Genomic DNA, 24073 nt, shown 5'->3' on the forward strand with positions numbered 1-24073 from the left:
AGTTATACAGCAAAGAAGAGACTTGCACAGAATGCACTGGCATAGGGAGTTGCATCAGACTAGCCTTCGGACTGAAGAGCACAACAACAACAATAAAGTAGAATGTTCAAGTAGGATCGGTTGTACGTAAAGCAGGTGGCAGACTTCAGTTCACTACTAGAATACTATTGGAAATGCAGTCAGTCCACTGAGGAGACTGCAAACAAAACACGTGTGTCAGCCACCTTGGGTGTGTGACGCATAGATTCCAAGACTAACAGAGGAAATTCAACACATATGGAAGTACTATATCTACGGGGGTTGGTGGGAGGAGGGATGGCGTCCTTATTGCTGTGTAAACATCACCAAGTGGGATCCTCAAGCCACTCACGCCTTGGTTATGACATCATCATCATCACCACATGATATTCCTCGCCCCCTTTCAATGGCGTCATCATGACCCCCTCGTCTCCCCTACCATCCCCCCATATCTAGCCAGTCAAAGCGTAGTATTTTAGTTGGCGTTCAAATGTTGCTCTAAAATCATATAAGCGTCATTTGAATTGCTTAAAAATGGCGTCAAATTGAAAGATATACAGTGCAATATTTCTATATCGAAAAATACATAACTTTCAGTTGCATTACGTGAATGGCATGATCTAGAAAAAAGGGTATTGATAACACTACAGTATTTCTAAAAAAAATACGTAAGCGTCACTTGATTTACGCAAACAGTATTGCCACTATGCAGCACTTGAATTCACAGCTGCTTAAAAATTATGTAACCATCTTCAAATGAGTTACGCAAATTGTCATCATTAAACACACACACACACACACACACACAAACACACACACTGCATGACATTCCACCTCTGTATCTCACCTCTCTCTCTCTCTCTCTCTCTCTCTCTCTCTCTCCCTCTCCCTCTCCCTCTTTCTCTCTCTCCCTCTCCCTCTCCCTCTCCCTCTCCCTGTCTTTCTGTTTATATCAAAAACTGTCCTGCATCATCATCAAATTTTATCTCGTATGTATTGACACAACGCGCCATTTTTTGGTAATATTGTAATATTGGCAATATTTTTTATGCAGTTCAAATAAAGCTTATGTAATTCTTTCGACGTACTGAAGAACTGGCATTATCTTTTTTTAACATGGCACCATTTTATGCAATGAAAATGAACGTTACGTATTTTTCGATATGGAAATACTGTATACCTTTGACCATGATGCCATTTTTGTACAATTCAAGTGAAACTTACATAATTTGACAGCTACATTTTGAGTGGATGTTTTATTTTAATGCTCGCCGTGACTGGCTGGAGAAGGGGGAGGGGGGGGGGGGCGGCAGGAGGAGACGGGACATGACGACGTCATTAAAAGGGGCGTGGTTGAAATGTGATGATGATGATGATGATGTCAAAGATACGGAATATCGCTTAAGGGCTCCACTGGTAATGTTTACACCACAATAAGTGCATTAAGCGCCAAAGAAACTGGTATAGCCATGCGTATTCAAATACAGAGATATGTAAACAGGGAGGATACGGCGCTGCGGTCGGCAACGCCTATATGAAACAACAAGTGTCTGTCGCAATTGGATCGTTTACTCCTGCTACAATGGCAAGTTATCAAGATTTAAGTGAGTTTGGACGTGCTGCTATAGTTGGTGCACGAACGACGGGACACAGCATCTGCGAGGTAGCGATGAAATGGGGATTTTCCCATAAGACCAGTTCATGAGTGTATCGTGAATATCAGGAAGCCAGTAAAACATCAAATCTCCGACATCGTTGCGCCCGGAAAAAGATACCGCAAGAACGGAGTCAACGACGACTGAAGAGAATCGTTCAGCGTGACAGAAGCGCAATCCTTCTGCAAATTGCCGCAGATTTCAATGCTGGGCCATCAACAAGTGTCAACGTGCAAACTATTCAACGAAACATCATCAATATGGGCTTTCGGTGCCGAAAGCCCACACGTGTACCCTTGGTGACTGCAGGGCACTAAGCTTTAGCCTTGCCTGGACCCGTCAACACCGACATTGGACTGTTAGTGACTGGAAACATGTTAACTGGTCGGACGAATCTCGTTTCAAATTGCATCGAATGGATGGACGTGCAAGGGATATGGAGACAGCCTCATGAATACATGGATGCTGCATGTCAGCAGGGGACTGTTCAACCTTGTGGAGGCTCTGTAACGGTGTGGGGCGTGTGCAGTTTGAGTGATATCAGACCCCTGATACATCTAGATACGACTCTGACAGGTGACACGTACGTAACCATCCTGTCTGATCACCTGCATCCATTCCGACGGACTTCGGCAATTCCAGTTGGACAATTGGACACCCCACACATCCAGAATTGATACAGAGTAGCTCCAGGAATTTTTTTCTGAGTTTAAACACTTCCGCTGGCCGCCAAACACCCCAGACATTAACATTATTGAGCATATCTGGGATACCTTGCAACGTGCTGTTCAGAAGAGATCTCCAGCCCCTCGTACTCTTACGTATTTATGGACAGCACTAAAGGATTCATGGTGTCAGTTCCCTCCAGCACTACTTCAGACATTATTCCAGTCCACGCCACGTCGTGTTGGGGCACTTCTGCGTGCTCACGGGGGCCCTACACGATTTTAGGCAGGTGTACCAGTTTCTTTGGCTCTTCAATGGGCATTCAAACGGAACTAGTGGGTATGACGGTATTTATCATTGAAAATGATATTAAATGCTAAAGAATAGAGATAAAAGGCTTAAAGTGTTTTATCTAAATATATTGATATAGAATAAATAACAATAGACAAATTGACTATTGTCTGCCTGCTCCCATCTTAGCAAAAATATCTCCGCGGCAGTTTTGAATCGAGAATTTTAACAAACATGAATGTTGTTAGATATAAATGAATGGAAGCAAATGTGCACTTGTGGTTCCAAAGCTACTTTAAAAGACAGAATTCAACTCAGATTGAATCCTTAAATACAGTGCTTACAGCACGTTACGTAATATGAATTTCTTATTTGCTGATGTATGAAGCCTAATTATTTCGGACGATTTACATGAAATATTTTAATAGGAGACATACGTCAGTGTTGTGCGCGGGTAGTACACTACTGGCCATGAAAACTGCTACACCAAGAAGAACTGCAGATGATAAAAGGGTATTCATTGGACAAATATATTATACTAGAACTGACATGTGATTACATTTTCACGCAATTTGGGTGCAGAGATCCTGAGAAATCAGTACCCAGAACAACGTCTGGCCGTAATAACGGCCTTGATACGCCTGGGCATTGAGTCAAACAGAGCTTGGATGGCGTGTACAGGTACAGCTTCCCATGCAGCTTCAACACGATACCACAGTTCATCAAGAGTAGTGACTGGCGTATTGTGACGATCCAGTTGCTCGGTCACCATTGACCAGACGTTTTTAATTGGTAACAGATTTGGAGAATGCGCTGGCCAGGGCAGCAGTCGAACATTTTCTGTATCCAGAAAGGCCCGTACAGGACCTGCAACATGCGGTCGTGCATTATCCTGCTGAAATATACGGTTTCGCAGGGATCGAATGACGGGTAGAGCCACGGGTCGTAAAACATCTGAAATGTAACGTCCACTGATCAAAGTGCCGTCAATGCGAACAAGAGGTGACCGAGACGTGTAACCAATGGCGCCCCATAACATCACGCCGGGTGATACGCCAGTATGGCGATAACGAATACACGCTTCCAATGTGCGTTCACCGCGATGTCGCCAAACATGGATGTGACCATCATGATGCTGTACACAGAACCTGGATTCATCCGAAAAAATGACGTTTTGCCATTCGTGCACCCAGGTTCGTCGTTGAGTACACCATCGCAAGCGCTCCTGTCTGTGATGCAGCGTCAAGGGTAACCGCAGCCACGGTCTCCGAGCTGATAGTCCATGCTGCTGCAAACGTCGTCGAACTGTTCGTGCAGATGGTTGTTGTCTTGCAAAAGTCCCCATCTGTTGACTCAGGGATCGAGACGTGGCAGTACGGTCCGTTACAGTCATGCAGATAAGATGCCTGTCATCTCGACTGGTAGTGATACGAGGCCATTGGGATCCAGCACTGCGATCCGTATTACCCTCCTGAACCCACCGATTCCATATTTTGCTAACGGTTTTTGGATCTCGACCAACGCGAGCAGCAATGTCCCGATACGATAAACCGCAATCGCGATAGGCTACAATCCGACCTTTATGAAAGTCGGAAACGTGATGGTACGCGCTTCTCCTCCTTACACGAGGCATCACAACAACAATTCACCAGGCAACGCCGGTCAACTGCTGTTTGTGTATGAGAAATTGGTTGAGAACTTTCCTCATGTCAGCACGTTGTAGGTGTCGCCACCGGCGCCAACCTTGTGTGAATGCTCTGAAAAGCTAATCATTTGCATATCACAGCATTTTCTTCCTGTCAGTTAAATTTCACATCTGTAGCACGTCATCTTCGTGTTGTAGCAATTTTAATGGCCAGTAGTGTATTTGTGACTAAATGTTCCCTATCCTAGAGAAAAGTTCTTTCAAGTTGTGTAAAATCTGATAAATGATATGCAATTTAGTGCCACTCACACGATTTTAGAGACAACATTTCTACACAACGTCAAGTGGAGATTTCTTTAGCAGAGTGACAAATATTAGCCAGGATAATCATTTTTGAGATCAAACGTTCTGTTACGCTGACAATAGGTAACTGGTTTTATATAATTTGTTCTACCGGTACCTGAAATATCATTTATAAGTAATGAAAGTCACGAAATACTATAAACCGGTTCGACCATTCCACCACATGGGATTCGCACTCTGAGGGTTCCGTACAAACCGGATTATGTGTTTAGATAGCTCATCTACAGGTTCTGATGAATGAATTTGCGAGTACCAAAATATGTCACATAAATGGCTGTATCTTTTGATTCCATTCACTTAGCAACTCAAATTTGTTACACCGCCAAAGGATATAAAATAAATTCAACTTGATACCTATATCCCTCACTGAGATAAAGGCATCTTTTATTTTTACGGTAAATCACCATATCATTCGTAAACATGTAATGAAATGTCAATAATTTGTATTATTTTCTGAAGCAATCTAATAATGAATATTTTTTTCGAAATCTGTAATACTAAGGATCAATAATATTGCGAGAGTTCGGTCAATATGTGCTTTACTAACAAACTAAATATTTACTCTGTAGTAGTCGTCCAACTCCCGACTAGATGAAATGTTCTTATATGCTGATTCCATGCCATGGTCTACTAAATCTGTATTCCGACAGCTTGGATTTACTGTCCGGATTTTTTTCTACATTGACTAAATACCAAAGAAGAGATTAGTCATCAGCATGTGTCTTTTATGTTGGGTTGACATCCGCTTCAGATTCTAACATTCAACCAACTAAACAAAATGCTATTAAAAAAAGATTCAGCACGCACTGACATTGTTGCAATATATTTTATCGAGTCGTTGATGTTCCTTGGAGCCGCGCACGTTGCAGCAGCCTCTTTGCTGTCCTTGCGATGACATCAAGCATAGCGCTACAGCTCTCGTCAGTTCACGAAGCCCATAGAGAATACCCACGGCAAGTAAAAAATAGAACAGCCAGAACACGGCGCGCTCCGTCATGAAACTACACACCTAACAGAGACAGTTCTAACCCTCGAAATAACCTTTCTATTCAATTTTACCAAAACACACAACCACGTACGCTCGTTCATTTATAGAGCAAAGTGGTATAGGATTTTCCAATTAATGAAATGGTTTCCTGTTTTGTAATTCTTGCCAATAAAATAGCGTAAAATCTCGTACCCGCTCAATATGAAATATCTTGTCGCCTGGTGGTTGGAATATGTTTCACAAATAATTTGAATGATCGTTATTTCTTAAATAAGCACAGGGAAATGCACACGGGTTGTGCCTTACTTTGGGGTACCGAGCGAGGTGATTAGCACACTGGACTCGCATTCGGGAAGACGACAGTTCAATCCCGCGTCCGGCCATCCTGATTTAGGTTTTCCGTGATTTCCCTAAATCGCTCCAGGCAAATGCCGGGATGGTTCCTTTGAAAGGTCACGGCCGATTTCCTTCCCCGTCCTTCCCTAACCCGATGAGACCGGTGACCTCGCTGTCTGGTCTCCTTCCCCCAAAAACACCCAACCCAACCTTACTTTGGGGTTACATTGCCCCACCGTTTTTCTTCTGTCATTAGAGTCGCACCGCCTCAGGATCAGTAAGAAAAGATAATATCTGCGTGTATTCCAAAACTCTCAGACCGTTGCAGCAGACACGATTCTTCAGATTTCTCTATAATATCCCCGCCAATGGCTGATGTCAATTACGGCTCAGAGGAGCTAAATTCGGGATTTGATGATCACCACGCCACGTGGGCAGAGCCGCTCGTAGCAATGGGGCCAGGCAGGAGCCGTGATTCCGTCTTAGTGCGGTTCGCGACGTGAGCTGCTACCAGTCAAGTCATCCAGCTTCATTAGGCCTCGATCCTGCATTGTGCCTGGACCTTCTCGTTATCGTTATTGGCTTTTATTCAGTGTTCTGATCTCGACAAACTTGGCTTTGTTTACGGATCACGAATTCATATCGGGAGAGGACAGAAAATTCTACCAGTGTAATTGATTACAAAACATTTCGCGGGTGTACAGCCGGTTGTCGGTGTCCAACAGCGTGTCTGACTCCAGTAACGTGGTCAGCTGCTGGAACACTGCGTCCGCCCAACACCGACATCCCGCTTTACATGTGTGAATTATTTTTTCACTCCTGTAGCTATTGAGAAGTACTGCTAAGAGTTCCCCATAAAAGGCAACTGCGTGTGTTTACCGTGCCGGAAGTGTGGACAATAGCCTCGTCCGAGAAACAGATGAAATCGAGGAACGTACCGTTTTCATCGATTTTTCCTGGGATTGTCTGCGCGAATACCTACCGACGCGGCCTGCCCTCAGAGCGGGCAGTTTGTATGCCCGTGGGCGCAGCCTTTCATGGACGACATCGTGTACTGTCGGAAGAGGTAACTATGCCTGCCTACTTGCTTGTCAGAATGACTTACGAGGGCTCCGCTGGAAGGACGTACGGGTTATTTAAACAGTAGCCTCTGGAACCGCGTGGCCCGACAGCCAAAGCAAACTGCCAGTTTTCCGAAGCCACCTATCCCATCTCTTGATTGTTACGTCATTGGAAGCACCGTCAGTTGGTCGCAGTCCAGACTCACGCCGGAAGCGACGTTGTGCAAGTGTAGCAGACTGTAGCCCCGCGCGAGAAAGCACTCGGAATACCGTGAGCTGTGAAAAAAAAAGAAAAAAAAGGTTCAAATGGCTCAACTTCTGAGGTCATCAGTCCCCTAGAACTTAGAACTACTTAAACCTAACTGACCTAAGGACATCACACACATCCATGCCCGAAGCAGGATTCGAACCTGCGACCGTAGCGGTCCCGCGGTTCGACATTTGTACTGCTGTGCAGGTATTTCCAGTAGAATACAAATACAAAGACAAATGGAGGTAAGAAATCAAATGAAAAAAATTATTCTTTAACGAGCCATGAAGCTACGGACCCTTGTACCAAAATAATTACAAATATCTCTGAACAACATCCAAAAATTTGTCGGTGGAGTTCAGGTTCAATCTGCGTCATCAAATTTTTTACTACCACACTGTTATTTACACTACTGGCCATTAAAATTGCTACACCACGAAGATGACGTGCAACAGACACGAAATTTAACCGACAGGAAGAAGATGCTATGATATGCAACTGATTAGCTTTTCAGAGCATTCACACAAGGTTGGCGCCGGTGGCGACACCGACAACGTGTTGACATGAAGAAAGTTTCCAACCGATTTCTCATACACAAACAGCAGTTGACCGGCGTTGCCTGGTGAAACGTTGTTCTGATACCTCGTGTAAGGAGGAGAAATGCGTATCATCACGTTTACGACTTTGATGAAGGTCGGTTAGAGCCTACCGCGATTGTGGTTTATCGTATCGCAGAATATGGAATCGGTGGGTTCAGGAGGGTAATACGGAACGCCGTGCTGGATCCCAACGGCCTCGTATCACTAGCAGTCGAGATGACAGGCCTCTTATCCGCATGGCTGTTACGGATCGTGCAGCTACGTCTCGATCCCTGAGTCAACAGATGGGGACGTTTGCAAGACAACAACCATCTACACCAACAGTTCGACGCCGTTTGCAGCAGCATGGACTATCAGCTCGGAGACCATGGCTGCAGTTACCCTTGACGCTGAATCACAGACAGGAGCGCCTGCGATGGTGTACTCAACGACGAACCTGGGCGCACGAATGGCACAACGTCATTTTTTCCGGATGAATCCAGGTTCTGTTTACAGCATCATGATGGTCGCATCCGTGTTTGGCGACATCGCGGTGAACACACATTGGAAGCGCGTATTCGTCATCGCCATACTGGCGTATCACCCGGCGTGATGGTACGGGGTGCCATTGGTTACGCGTCTCGGTCACCTCTCGTTCGCATTGACGGCACTTTGAACAGTGGACTTTACATTTCAGATGTGTTACGACCCGTGGCTCTACCCTTCATTCGATCCTTGCAAAACCCTACATTTCAGCAGGATAATGCACGACCTCATTTTGCAGCTCCTGTACGGGCCTTTCTAGATACAGAAAATGTTCGACTGCTGCCCTGGCCAGCACATTCTCCAGATCTCTCACCAACTGAAAACGTCTCGTCGATGGTGGCAGAGCAACTGGCTCGTCACAATACGCCAGTCACTACTCTTGATGAACTGTGGTATCGTGTTGAAGCTGCATGGGCAGCTGTACCTGTACACGCCATCCAAGCTCTGTTTGACTCAATGCCCAGGTGTATTAAGGCCGTTATTACGGCCAGAGGTGGTTGTTCTGGGTACTGATTTCTCAGGATCTATGCATCCAAATTGCGTGAAAATGTAATCATATGTCAGTTCTAGTATAATATATTTGTCCAATGAATACCCGTTTATCATCTGCATTTCTTCTTGGTGTAGCAATTTTAATGGCCGGTAGTGTATAAAAATCTGTTTGTCAAATTTATTACTCAGAACTATATAAATTTTGGTATCAAAATGGTTAACCTGAAGGGAAGATACAGTTGCACTGAAAAGTTCTGTAAACTGAAATGCTGTGACTCTCGAATAAACTGATCAAGCAATGTCCAAATGAAATGTCGATTATCTTTGCGCGCAGCGTGCAGAGTGCACTGGTTGTCGTGAGTTCTGGCCAGCAGCTAAGCGATACGGGCGTGTCAGAGTTTCTGCACTGGGATTAAAAGTTGGCTACGAAACGCTGACATGTGCTGATTGCTGAGCCTGCCTATCTTCTCAAGAGATCTATTGCGATGAGAGAAGCGAGTTATTTCAGGTACGAATGATGAGGAATTTGCAGTTATTGTGATGGAGAGATCAACGCTACGAATCTGGCAATTATGAACCGTAGCTACTCTGTAAGCCAAATTAGGGTCTAGTATTATTGTAAACTTGAACTACTCACTCAAAGTCAAGGAGAAGATTAGGTAACTGACTTAAAATGCAGAACTATGAGGAGTGGCCAAAAGTCATGGGAAACCATAGCGGCCGGCCACTGTGACCGTGCGGTTCTAGGCGCTCCAGTCCTGAGCCGCGCTGCTGCTACGGTCGCAGGTTCGAATCCTGCCTCGGGCATGGGTGTGTGTGATGTCCTTAGGTTAGTTAGGTTTAAGTAGTTCTAAGTTCTAGGGGACTGATGACCACAGAAGTTAAGTCCCATAGTGCTCAGAGCCATTTGAACCAAGCCATAGCGCGTATTGTTGAAGCCTATGCCGTGCATCTGTCTCCGCTCGGTCCTGGTAGAAACGGGTTCCTTGACACCTCGCGTACAAATCAGCGGCGATCCGAATCCAGGTAGACGCCCTTAATCCGAAAAAGTGAGGCCTGCCTCCGCCATGTTGCTGAATCTTGATGAAGCGTTCGTATTGTAGTGCTGCTATTAGATCTCACTTAAAACAGGAGTAAAACGTTCAGCTGTATTGCCGCGATGTACATCATTCTCGACGAGTGAGAACAGGCGTCAAAAAATTAAATTTTTAACTTTTTGATGATGAATATCGATCCACGAAAGTATACTGTTTCAAAGCCCAAACTCAGAACTGACTGTCGACTCAGAGCATTAACGCTCAGAGGGTAGGTTTAACACTGGGCTTTAACGGAGAAATAGTCTTCTAAGACTCTCCAAGATGATATACAGGTTGTTACAAAAAGGTAGGGCCAAACTTTCAGGAAACATTCCTCACACACAAAGAAAGAAAATATGTTATGTGGACATGTGTCCGGAAACGCTTACTTTCCATGTTAGAGCTTATTTTATTACTTCTCTTCAAATCACATTAATCATGGAATGGAAACACACAGCAACAGAACGTACCAGCGTGACTTCAAACACTTTGTTACAGGAAATGTTCAAAATGTCCTCCGTTAGCGATGATACATGCATCCACCCTCCGTCGCATGGAATCCCTGGTGCGCTGATGCAGCCCTGGAGAATGGCGTATTGTATCACAGCCGTCCACAATACGAGCACGAAGAGTCTCTACATTTGGTACCGGGGTTGCGTAGACAAGAGCTTTCAAATGCTCCCATAAATGAAAGTCAAGAGGGTTGAGGTCAGGAGAGCGTGGAGGCCATGGAATTGGTCAGCCTCTACCAATCCATCGGTCACCGAATCTGTTGTTGAGAAGCGTACGAACACTTCGACTGAAATGTGCAGGAGCTCCATCGTGCATGAACCACATGTTGTGTCGTACTTGTAAAGGCACATGTTCTAGCAGCACAGGTAGAGTATCCCGTATGAAAACATGATAACGTGCTCCATTGAGCGTAGGTGGAAGAACATGGAGCCCAATCAAGACATCACCAACAATGCCTCACCAAACGTTCACAGAAAATCTGTGTTGATGACGTGATTGCACAATTGCGTGCGGATTCTCGTCAGCCCACACATGTTGATTGTAAAAATTTACAATTTGATCACGTTGGAATGAAGCCTCATCCGTAAAGAGAACATTTGCACTGAAATGAGGATTGACACATTGTTGGATGAACCATTCGCAGAAGTGTACCCGTGGAGGCCAATCAGCTGCTGATAGTGCCTGCACACGCTGTACATGGTACGGAAACAACTGGTTCTCCCGCAGCACTCTCCATACAGTGACGTGGTCAACGTTACCTTGTACAGCAGCAACTTCTCTGACGCTGACATTAGGGTTATCGTCAACTGCACGAAGAATTGCCTCGTCCATTGCAGGTGTCCTCGTCGTTCTAGGTCTTCCCCAGTCGCGAGTCGTAGGCTGTAATGTTCCGTGCTCCCTAAGACGCCGATCAATTGCTTCGAACGTCTTCCTGTCGGGACACTTTCGTTCTGGAAATCTGTCTCGACACAAACGTACCGCGTCACGGCTATTGCCCCGCGCTAGTCCATACATCAAATGGGCATCTGCCAACTCCGCATTCATAAACATTGCACTGGCTGCAAAACCACGTTCGTGATGAACACTAACCTGTTGATGCTACGTACTGATGTGCTTGATGCTAGCACTGTAGAGCAATGAGTCGCATGTCAACACAAGCACCGAAGTCAACATTACCTTCCTTCAATTGGGCCAACTTGCGGTGAATCGAGGAAGTACAGTACATACTGACGAAACTAAAATGAGCTCTAAAATGGAAATTAAGCGTTTCCGGACACATGTCCACATAACATCTTTTCTTTATTTGTGTGTGAGGAATGTTTCCTGAAAGTTTGGCTGTACCTTTTTGTAACACCCAAATAACGCCATCTCCCCCTTCATTTTAATATATGGGTCTGTCAGAGAGGGGGTCGGTGTGGCCGAGCGGTTCTAGGCGCTTCAGTCTGGAACCGCGCGACCGCTACGGTCGCAGGTTCGAATCCTGCCTCGGGCATGGACGTGTGTGATGTCCTTAGGTTAGTTACGTTTATGTAGTTCTAAGTTCTAGTGGACTGATGACCCCAGATGTTGAGTCCCATAGTGCTCAGAACCATTCTCTGACAGAGTAGTTCGTCAATCGTTATCTATGGCCATGTGAATGTTAACGTTCGTCAAACACTTGTGGACGTCCTATTCGGTAGTTTACGCTGTGTAAGCAGTCTCTCCGATACAGACGCTGTTACTCGCAGAACCAGAACTCTTCAGAAGTATCCGATATTCTATTACCCAAAGAATCGCACGAAGCCTGGCTTTCATGGTTGTCTTTCTTCGTTTTACTAACCATAGGCCAGGAATAGCACGTTATTTCAGTATACATTACGTAAATTTTAGCAGTTCGATTCAAACGAACTCTTTGCTATAGATATTAGCTGCTTACTCCTTGTGTGGTGATTTCTGTGACTGCTTATGTTGTTAAGTCTGTGGTTGTTGTATTGCGAAGTTCGATTTCGTTTTTGGTCTCACGTTCTGGAACTTATTTCCGTACCGCAATAAGCAGCTAAATTAAAATTCATTTACGTTCATTATATCTGGATTGAGAGTATTATCGGGACGTGTGAAAATAAAGGTCCTGTGATTGCAATATTACTTTTGATTGAGTGATTTACTTGGAATCTAAGATCGTTGTTGGTGAAACACCGTCACGTGTAGAACACACGGCGAAGCTGAAGAATTATCGAAGGAGAGTATTCACCACCAACCAGTAGCAACTCCCGACATTTGCGGTAATAATTTTTTTTTTTTTTTTTTTTTTTTTTTTTTTTTTTTTTTTTTTTTACATCCGCATGTCAGTGAACAATTATGTGTACAAGAATTAATAGAGATTTAAACCGCAATTTTGGTGCACGTGGCCTGAAAAATACAGTAATTTAAACTTTAGTTCAAGTTGAGTAGTTGCCTGCCATTTTGTAAGTGCGGTATTAAATTGCTTTTGTGCGAGATTTTCAGAGAATCTCACCGCCATTTTCGTTACTAGCTGTTACAGAACAAAAGCAGATCGCTGTGACTTAAGTACCATATATAACAGGGATGGCCACGTACCTTACCTTAAGGTGCGTTTACACTGCGATTTGTATCGGCACATGTATGAGATACATGTATATGCGACTTTGCGACATGTATCGCGACTTGTATAAGCTGACAAGTATCAACTTCATACATGTATGGGCGTGCGTTTACACTGATTTGTATCACTGTGCGATGGCTTCCGACGACGATTTGGAAGATTTCACATTTTTATGTGCTGGTACACTTGCTCTTTTGGAAGATGATAGGAAGAAAAGGCGGAGGAAGCGTAGATGGTGGCAGAGAGAGTTTCTTCGCAAACGCGCTACTCACGGAGCTTACGCAATGCTCGTTCAGGAATTAACGCTAGAGGATGGCGCATATTTTAGAAATTATGTTAGGATGAGTATGGAGGATTTCCGCGGTTTGCTATCTCTTGTTGCTCCTCTTGTGTCCAAAACCAACACAAACTTTCGGGAAGCGATTCCACCAGAGGATCAGTTGGCAGTAACACTCCGTTTTTTGGCCACTGGGGATTCCTTTTCGACGTTAATGTATCTGCGTAGGATATCAAAAAGTGCCATATGCAACATTATTCTTCGTGTTTGCGAGGCCATTGTGCAAGTTTTATCCCAAGAAGTGAAGGTAAAAGTTTTATATATATATATATATATATATATATATATATATATATATATATATATATATATATATATATATATATATATATATATATATATAAACGGCTGAAAGCAAGGGGAAACTACAGCCGTAATTTTTTCCCGAGGGCATGCAGCTTTACTGTATGATTACATGATGATGGCGTCCTCTTGGGTAAAATATTCCGGAGGTAAAATAGTCCCCCATTCGGATCTCCGGGCGGGGACTACTCAAGAGGATGTCGTTATCAGGAGAAAGAAAACTGGCGTTCTACGGATCGGAGCGTGGAATGTCAGATCCCTTAATCGGGCAGGTAGGTTAGAAAATTTAAAAAGGGAAATGGATAGGTTGAAGTTAGATATAGTGGGAATTAGTGAAGTTCGGTGGCAGGAGGAACAAGACTTCTGGTCAGGTGACTACAGGGTTATAAACACAAAATCAAATAGGGGTAATGCAGGAGTAGGTTTAATAATGAATAGGAAAATAGGAATGCGGGTAAGCTACTACAAACAGCATAGTGAACGCATTATTGTGGCCAAGATAGATACGAAGCCCACACCTACTACAGTAGTACAAGTTTATATGCCAACTAGCTCTGCAGATGACGAAGAAATTGAAGAAATGTATGATGAAATAAAAGAAATTATTCAGATTGTGAAGGGAGACGAGAATTTAATAGTCATGGGTGACTGGAATTCGAGTGTAGGAAAAGGGAGAGAAGGAAACATAGTAGGTGAATATGGATTGGGGGACAGAAATGAAAGAGGAAGCCGGCTGGTCGAATTTTGCACAGAGCACAACATAATCATAACTAACACTTGGTTTAAGAATCATGAAAGAAGGTTGTATACATGGAAGAACCCTGGAGATACTAAAAGGTATCAGATAGATTATATAATGGTAAGACAGAGATTTAGGAACCAGGTTTTAAATTGTAAGACATTTCCAGGGGCAGATGTGGACTCTGACCACAATCTATTGGTTATGACCTGTAGATTAAAACTGAAGAAACTGCAAAAAGGTGGGAATTTAAGGAGATGGGACCTGGATAAACTAAAAGAACCAGAGGTTGTACAGAGATTCAGGGAGAGCATAAGGGAACAATTGACAGGAATGGGGGAAAGAAATACAGTAGAAGAAGAATGGGTAGCTTTGAGGGATGAAGTAGTGAAGGTAGCAGAGGATCAAGTATGTAAAAAGACGAGGGCTAGTAGAAATCCTTGGGTAACAGAAGAAATATTGAATTTAATTGATGAAAGAAGAAAATATAAAAATGCAGTAAGTGAAACAGGCAAAAAGGAATACAAACGTCTCAAAAATGAGATCGACAGGAAGTGCAAAATGGCTAAGCAGGGATGGCTAGAGGACAAATGTAAGGATGTAGAGGCTTGTCTCACTAGGGGTAAGATAGATACCGCCTACAGGAAAATTAAAGAGACCTTTGGAGATAAGAGAACGACTTGTATGAATATCAAGAGCTCGGATGGAAACCCACTTCTAAGCAAAGAAGGGAAAGCAGAAAGGTGGAAGGAGTATATAGAGGGTCTATACAAGGGCGATGTACTTGAGGACAATATTATGGAAATGGAAGAGGATGTAGATGAAGATGAAATGGGAGATACGATACTGCGTGAAGAGTTTGACAGAGCACTGAAAGACCTGAGTCGAAACAAGGCCCCCGGAGTAGACAATATTCCATTGGAACTACTGACGGCTGTGGGAGAGCCAGTCCTGACAAAACTCTACCAGCTGGTGAGCAAGATGTATGAAACAGGCGAAATACCCTCAGACTTCAAGAAGAATATAATAATTCCAATCCCAAAGAAAGCAGGTGTTGACAGATGTGAAAATCACCGAACTATCAGCTTAATAAGTCACAGCTGCAAAATACTAACACGAATTCTCTACAGACGAATGGAAAAACTAGTAGAAGCCAACCTCGGGGAAGATCAGTTTGGATTCCGTAGAAACACTGGAACACGTGAGGCAATACTGACCTTACGACTTATCTTAGAAGAAAGATTAAGGAAAGGCAAACCTACGTTTCTAGCATTTGTAGACTTAGAGAAAGCTTTTGACAATGTTGACTGGAATACTCTCTTTCAAATTCTAAAGGTGGCAGGGGTAAAATACAGGGAGCGAAAGGCTATTTACAATTTGTACAGAAACCAAATGGCAGTTATAAGAGTCGAGGGACATGAAAGGGAAGCAGTGGTTGGGAAGGGAGTAAGACAGGGTTGTAGCCTCTCCCCGATGTTGTTCAATCTGTATATTGAGCAAGCAGTAAAGGAAACAAAAGAAAAATTCGGAGTAGGTATTAAAATTCATGGAGAAGAAATAAAAACTTTGAGGTTCGCCGATGACATTGTAATTCTGTCAGAGACAGCAAAGGACTTGGAAGAGCAGTTGAATGGAATGGACAGTGTCTTGAAAGGAGGATATAAGATGAACGTCAACAAAAGCAAAACAAGGATAATGGAATGTAGTCTAATTAAGTCGGGTGATGCTGAGGGAATTAGATTAGGAAATGAGGCACTTAAAGTAGTTAAGGAGTTTTGCTATTTGGGGAGCAAAATAACTGATGATGGTCGAAGTAGAGAGGATATAAAATGTAGGCTGGCAATGGCAAGGAAAGCGTTTCTGAAGAAGAGAAATTTGTTAACATCCAGTATTGATTTAAGTGTCAGGAAGTCATTTCTGAAAGTATTCGTATGGAGTGTAGCCATGTATGGAAGTGAAACATGGACGATAAATAGTTTGGACAAGAAGAGAATAGAAGCTTTCGAAATGTGGTGCTATAGAAGAATGCTGAAGATTAGATGGGTAGATCACATAACTAATGAGGAAGTATTGAATAGGATTGGGGAGAAGAGAAGTTTGTGGCACAACTTGACCAGAAGAAGGGATCGGTTGGTAGGACATGTTCTGAGGCATCAAGGGATCACCAATTTAGTATTGGAGGGCAGCGTGGAGGGTAAAAATCGTAGAGGGAGACCAAGAGATGAATACACCAAGCAGATTCAGAAGGATGTAGGTTGCAGTAGGTACTGGGAGATGAAAAAGCTTGCACAGGATAGAGTAGCATGGAGAGCTGCATCAAACCAGTCTCAGGACTGAAGACCACAACAACAACAACAATATATATATATATATATATATATATATATATATATATATATATATATATATATATATCGGAGTACGTAATACATTATATAATTTTTTCATGCATCTGGCGCGTATATCAGTTTTTTGCTATTATTCCGGCGGCCTCGCGTGATAATGTTGGCAACGGATGCTAATGCCGACAATCGTGTGTGAGTCGTTGGCATTAGTAATCGCGCGACAATGCAAATGTTTTGTCATGAAATCTTCGTTTTACGAGGGCAATTACTTTTAACGAGCGGACGAGGGTACATACAAGTAACTGTCAACCAGGAACAGCAGCACAAATTTTCTACCGCGCCGTTGATGTTGCCAACATAACCACGTGAGGATGCTGGAATAGGAACTAAAATTTTAACGGCACATACCTTTTTCAGCATACATTTCTCAAATTTTGCTGAAATGGGTTAGCTTTTAGTTCTTTGGATCGACTGACATGCTTCACTCAGTAATACAATATCACAATTTCTGAGGACACTTTCTTCACAATAAAGATATCCAACAACATTAATTTGTATTTAGTTTTATTAAATAGTACTTGACAGCACATTACATGCATATTTCAACGTTTATACATGTTTTTAAAGAATACATAAATTATGTTGCATTTGCATTTATTAGTTCATCGTTTGCCTCCTGCAAACATCTGTAGATTCCGTTCTCAAGTCTTGCCATAATTGTAGTATGGCCATTTTCATACAGAAATCTGAGCTTATTGGCGACCAAGTCACCCAAGTGGGTAAACTGGTCCCTTTTCCTGCCTGCTAAATTGTCGCCAACTTTTCTTAAGGTCTGTAAAAGACCTTCTCGGTCTTCATCCAGGTCTCTCCTGGCTCTCTTCAGTGCACTTGATCTACCACTTCCACTCGGACTTGGAGTGGTACAGGGTGACACGGTTGCACATCCACTTTCATGTGGAGGCACAGAGATGAGTGGAGTGGTTTCCACTTCCACAATGTCTTCTGGGGGCGTGGCAAATGTCACCTCCTCCATTTCTGTGACATCGAAAGGGAAACTAATGCTTCCTTCTCCTTCACCATCTCCTTCTCTGGCTGGGGATTCCATGACCTTTAAAATACATAACACATTTCTAAGGCAAAGTGAGCTATATGTTATACATACATTATAATCAAAGTATCTTAATGTATTTAGAATTTCTTTGAGTGTCCATGCGTAAATTAAATTAAAAGAGTAACAATTTTCTTTCCAGCTTCCTGCTACTGCAGAGGAATGGCTGAAAATTGCCAAAGAATATGAAGAAAAATGGAATTTCCCCAGGTGTTTGGGAGCTATAGATGGGAGGCACATTGACATTGTGGCACCACCCAACAGTGGAACAGTTTATTTTAATTATAAAGAGCGCTTCAGCATTGTTTTGCTAGCAATTGCTGATGCTAATTATAGAATAATTTACGCTGATGTTGGCACGCAGGGGAGGATTTCAGATGGTGGTGTCCTTAAAGACACCACATTTTACAAAATGTTAGAAACAAAAACTCTAAATATACCACCACCAACTCCTCTTCCTGGTAGGAGCAAGCCTGTTCCATATGTTTTCGTCGCTGACGAAGCCTTTGGCCTAGAGGAAAATATTGTGAAACCATTTCCAGGTCTGCATGAAAAAAATAGTTGGCAACGTATTTTTAACTATAGAGCATGCAGGGCAAGAAGAGTAATAGAAAATGTATTTGGGATTATAAGTGCTGTTTACAGAGTGCTGAGGAAGCAAATGCTTCTCAGTCCGGGGAAAGCTACAGTGGTGGCACTAGCCTGTGTTTATTTACATAATTTTCTTCAAAACAGAGAATCTCAAAGTTATTGTCCAGCAGGAACATACGACAGAGAGGGAGATGATGGCAACGTAATACCTGGGTCCTGGAGGGAAACCCCTACTGTGCTGGAGCCACTGCCCAGAACTGGCCGAAGAACTTCATTGCTGAATGACAACAGAAGAGAATATGCTGAATACTTCTGCAGCATTCAGGGCTCCATCCCATGGCAGTATGGAAAATAAGTTGCACATCATTGTTAAATGATGACATAAAGTAATATGCTCTATTCTTCTGCAGTATTCAGGACTTCAAACCATAGCAGTATGGAGAATCATGTTTTTCAGTGAAATTGTTAATATTCACATTATGTAAAGCATTAGCACGAAAAAATGTTGCCAAATATATGATTAATAAAATAATATAACAAATTTACTTACTGGTACTACTTCATGTGTGCTCCTATGAGAGAGTGGTTTGTAATTGTCTCTTATGAACTGCATACTTTCAAAAGCATACCATGAAGTGTGGTACACATTGCTTGTAGCACTTCCACTTCCTTTGCTGCTCTTCCGTTTCGCTAACTCGCGACTATATTGGCTTTTTAAATTATGCCACTTGTCCTCACATTCCTTCCTTGACACGTTAAATGCCTTGGCAATTTCCTCCCACTCGTCGTACCTCTTGTGAGTGTTCTTATAGTCTCGTATTTTCACATCCCATATACAGGGATGCCTGCGCACTGCCTCTATAAAATGCAGTGTATTTTGTTTGGACCAAGAAGTCATCGCAAATTTTAAAACACGCGGGCACAACACACGACAAAATACACAAATAACTACACAACAAACGACAGTCGGCAGCTCCAAAACTCAAAACAGCCGCCAAAGAGCCTGGTACTACGCATGCGCTAAACTTCAAAGTAAGCGGCAGGCGACAAGACGACAGGAAATGATAGTACTGCGCATGCGCGAGTTCTTAAAATGTCGCTCATACATGTCGCGTATATGGCCAAAAAGCTATATACAAAATGTATGAGCTCGAGGGTCCGCATACAAGTTCCGTGAATTTTTGTATGAGGTGATGTATCGCGACATGTCAAATTGACATGTCGCTCATACATGTCGCGATACATGTATCCCAGTGTAAACGTACCTTTAGGGAGCTGCAAACTTACAGAGCTGCTCGAAGAGAGCCGCACTTTTCAGGCTCTAATCACTATCGTCAATGAATAAACACTATTTTATAATAGCATAATATATAACATATTCTTCTGTTTCTCTTCATTAGAAGATTCAGCAGCTTCTGCTTTTATAAATGCTGTTAATTCTTTATTTTCATCAGATTCACTCCACTCTTGACTTTCTCTAGTGCCAATTTTTTCTTGAGTTTGACTTCCTCCAGAAGTGTACAGTCTAGGAGATTTACATTGGTCATCTTTAGATGAATTCGGATCATTAAATTCTTCCTGAGGGACTTAAAATTCAACATGATCACTTTGTAAATCACAAACAATTTCTGGCTAAAATTTCACATCGTGACTCAACACCACTTTTATTTTAGATGGAATCAAAACTCTAAACCCATCCTTGTCATTAACATATCCAACAAGTCGTCCAAAAACTGCCTTATCATCAAACTTGGAACGGAATTGTTTGTTAATGTAAACATAGCAGCCTGTGCCAAAAATTATGAGATGATCAAGTCGTCCTACTGGTCGATTAAACCATAGTTCATAAGGGGTTTTATTTTCAACTGAAGATTTTCCAGTACGATTTATTAGGTAGACTGCTGTGATACATGCCTCTGCCCACAACCTTTTAGGCAATTTACTCGGATTTAGCATTGACCGGGCAGCTTCAACAATGGTCCTATTTTCCCGTTCAGCCACACCATTTTGTTCAGAAGTGTAAGGAGGAGGAATCAGAAGCTCTATTCCCCTGTCTGCAAGCAGTTCATTGACATTCTTATGGTTAAATTCTTTGCCACCATCACATCTAAATTGTTTGACAACATGTCCATTAGTTCGCGCTTCATTTAAAAACTGCGTAAGCACAATACACACTTCACATTTGTGTCTTAAAAAGAAAATTCGACGAAATTTATTAAAATCGTCTTTGAAACATACATAATAATGCTTACCTCCAAAAGATTTCGTGTTCATTGGTCCATTGACATCTGCGTGGATTAATTCACCAGTACTGGTAGAGCGTATTGTTCGTGTTTTGAATGGCAGCCTACGCATCTCTCCAACCGCACAGCCGTCACAAAATTCACTCTTGGCATCTTCCACATTAATGTTCATTCCTTTTAAAATATTCTTCACGTGTTGTTTATTTTGATGACCAAACCTTTCATGGTACACTTGCAATGTTTCGGATGAAGTCATCAAGTTCACATGATTCATTTTTGCATTTCTAACAACACGCATGTTCAACACACAAAATTTTTCACATAACCTGCCATAACAATATTGCCATTGATTTGTTTTCGAACACAGACATTATTATAACTAAAATTAGCACTGTAGCCTCTGCAGGCAATTGCTCTCACAGAGTACTTAGCACTTGCATCAGGGACGTACAAAACATAGTCCATTCTAGCATTGTACCATTTATTGTTTCGTCGAATTTGGATGTAAACTGTTTCTTGACCGTACGCACACATTTTGACATCTTGTTTTCCCAATGAAATTACTTGTGGAGCATCAAATTCACTATACGAAACAAAATACTGTTCGTTGGGAGTGATATGATTTTTAGCGCCACTGTCGCAATACCATTTATTTGGGTCACTGTGATTACTGGTACACACACCCATAGCGTATGAAGTAAATGCAGCGTGTTCACTTTCTCGCTTCTTCTCTTTTCTTTTATTGATGTCAGGAGTGTTCTGTAGACACTCTGCTGCCCAGTGACCTAATTGTTTGCATATATTACACGGAAACTTCTGTTTTAATTGTGACTTCGTCATCTTTACTTGCTGATTACTTGTTTGTTGTTTTCTTGTTTTAGAAACGACGAAAGCTGCACTTCCATTAATGTCTTGTTCACGCATTTCAATAGTACAGAGTTTTTCAATTAATAAATTCAAGCTTTGCTTTTCTGTCGGTATCGCATCCCAGAGATCCTTAAAATTGTCGTAGTCTTTTCCCAGTGTAGACAAAATTCGACCATTTAAGATTCTTTCAGTTAGCGTATTTTCTTCATGTTTTGCTGATTCATCGTTCAGGTCCACAAATAACTTTTGCAGTTTGGCCACATGTGCACTAATATCTTCCGTTTCATCACGTTTAACACGGAAAAATGTTTCAATCAACATATTCAAACGCTGGGTACTGCTGCGTTCAAATCGGGCGCGTAATTTGTCCCAGATTTCTTTAGTCTTGCACGTTAAGACGAGTTCTGCAACAGGTTTACTTGCTATAAGACTTGCTGCCTTTGCGTCGTCCTTGTGCCATTCCACATACGCTTCTTTTTGTGCACTTGTCGCATCTTGCGGCAACTCTACACGTTCACGCGTACCGTTAATAATATCTTCTAGTCCATATGAACGCAGCACCATAGAAATATGCCATTTCCATTTGGCCCAGTCGTCAGGTCCTTGAAGCTTATCAATGCTGACCTTATAATCGCCGCTAGCAGTCATGTTTCTTTACAAACATAGGCTCATTTCAAATATTGTTTTAATTAAACTATGTTGTTTGCCTTTACACGTGTACTGGGCACATAACCTGATGAAAAATATTATTTTAAAGGCAAGAAAACGTTTTATTAACTTTATAATTACACCCTGGATACGAAAAAGAGACACATTTACTGAAAAAAAGAAAAACAGAAGTTACACAAAAGCAAAGAATAAAGATATTGACAGCAGAGTCATGGAGCAGCACATAAACATAGACCTCAAGGAATTTTTTTTTCTTTTCTTTTAACAACTCGCCAGTTAATCGAGTCCCCTATCTACATTCCTCTCACATTACATGTAGCTTGCCTCTTGTATTCATAATGTGCCCCAGTAAAGGGGAACTAATTCATGAGCTGGATACCTGTTTAATTAGACGGAAACCTGATAAAGGAAATTCCTACATAAACTGTGGAAATTGTCATTACATAGCAATCTGAGATTCCATAATTTTCTAATGGATACAAAACACACACATACAAAAATTCGAGCAAAAAAACGCTCATGTAAGGGGTTGTACCTTCTAGATCTCATTGGCTGAAGACCAATAAAAGTAAGGATTTAATGGCATCCAGGCATGGAAAGAAAGGTTTACGTCTGAGAACTTGAAGAGGTTCTCAGTTATGAGACGTTGATCGAAGAAGTCCGGGGGTTGCAAAGAGTATTTTAAAATTACTTCAGATAATAGTATTGTCTTTGCACTCTCATGTGATAAAATCCATGTGGTTTTTCAGACGAAGTAAGAGCCCAGAAGTTGATCAATTAACCTTGTATTTGGTATTAGAATGGAAAGGGAGGTGATTTGTGGCATTCACAGAGGAAAAAGAGACTATGGAAATATTCACTCAAAGTGAGTTGCTCCTAACTGGCTCAAAACACACGTGGTTCATCATATAAAGAGAATTTACTGCGAAACTGAACAACTGAATCAGAAATTTATATCAAAATCACAAGCAAACCTCCTCCGCAGTATTTTGAGAGGAGGAAGGCACCATGAAGACTCAACCATCCTGCACTAAACCTAACCCATTCATCACACCAACTAAACATTTTGTTCAAGTCCTCTTGTGTCCTACTGTCACTCAACAATGACACCTTCCCATACACCACAGCACCATCAGCAAACAGCCACAGACTGCTGCTTACCCTGTCTACCAGATCAATTATCGAAAATAACAGTGGTCCTATCGCGCTTTCTGGGGTACTCCTGACGAAACTCTTATCTCTACTGAGCACTTGCCATTGAGGACAGCAAACTAGGTTCTATTACTGAAGAAGTTTTTGAGCTGCTCATGTACCTGGGCATCAATTCCGTATGCTTGTACCTTCATTAACTATTGGCAATGTGGCACCATGCCATATATGTTATGGAAATCTAGGAATGTAGAATCCAACTGTTGCCCTTCATCCATTCTTTTACTCGTCTTATATACAGGAGTCACCTGCAACTTTTTTCCAGTCACTAGGAACTTTGTGCTGCGTGAGGGATTCACAATAAATGCAAGCTAAGTAAGGGTTCAGTGCTATGTCATTCATAAGGGAGTCTGCGTGACAGTCAAATGATGGTACGTTTATGTGATTCTCCTGCATAAACAGATTCTTAAATACAAAATTTAAAACTTCTGATTTACTTTTACTATCTTCCACTGCCACACAAGACTGGTCAACAAGTGACTAGATAAAAGCCTTAGACACACTTGGTCATCAAAATGTGAGCTTATAGAATATTGGTCCAGATCTGTCATTGGACACAGGAATTCTTTGTGGACAGAACTC

The sequence above is a fragment of the Schistocerca piceifrons genome, chromosome 7, assembly GCF_021461385.2.
Source record: "Schistocerca piceifrons isolate TAMUIC-IGC-003096 chromosome 7, iqSchPice1.1, whole genome shotgun sequence".
NCBI classification, from domain to species: domain Eukaryota; kingdom Metazoa; phylum Arthropoda; class Insecta; order Orthoptera; family Acrididae; genus Schistocerca; species Schistocerca piceifrons.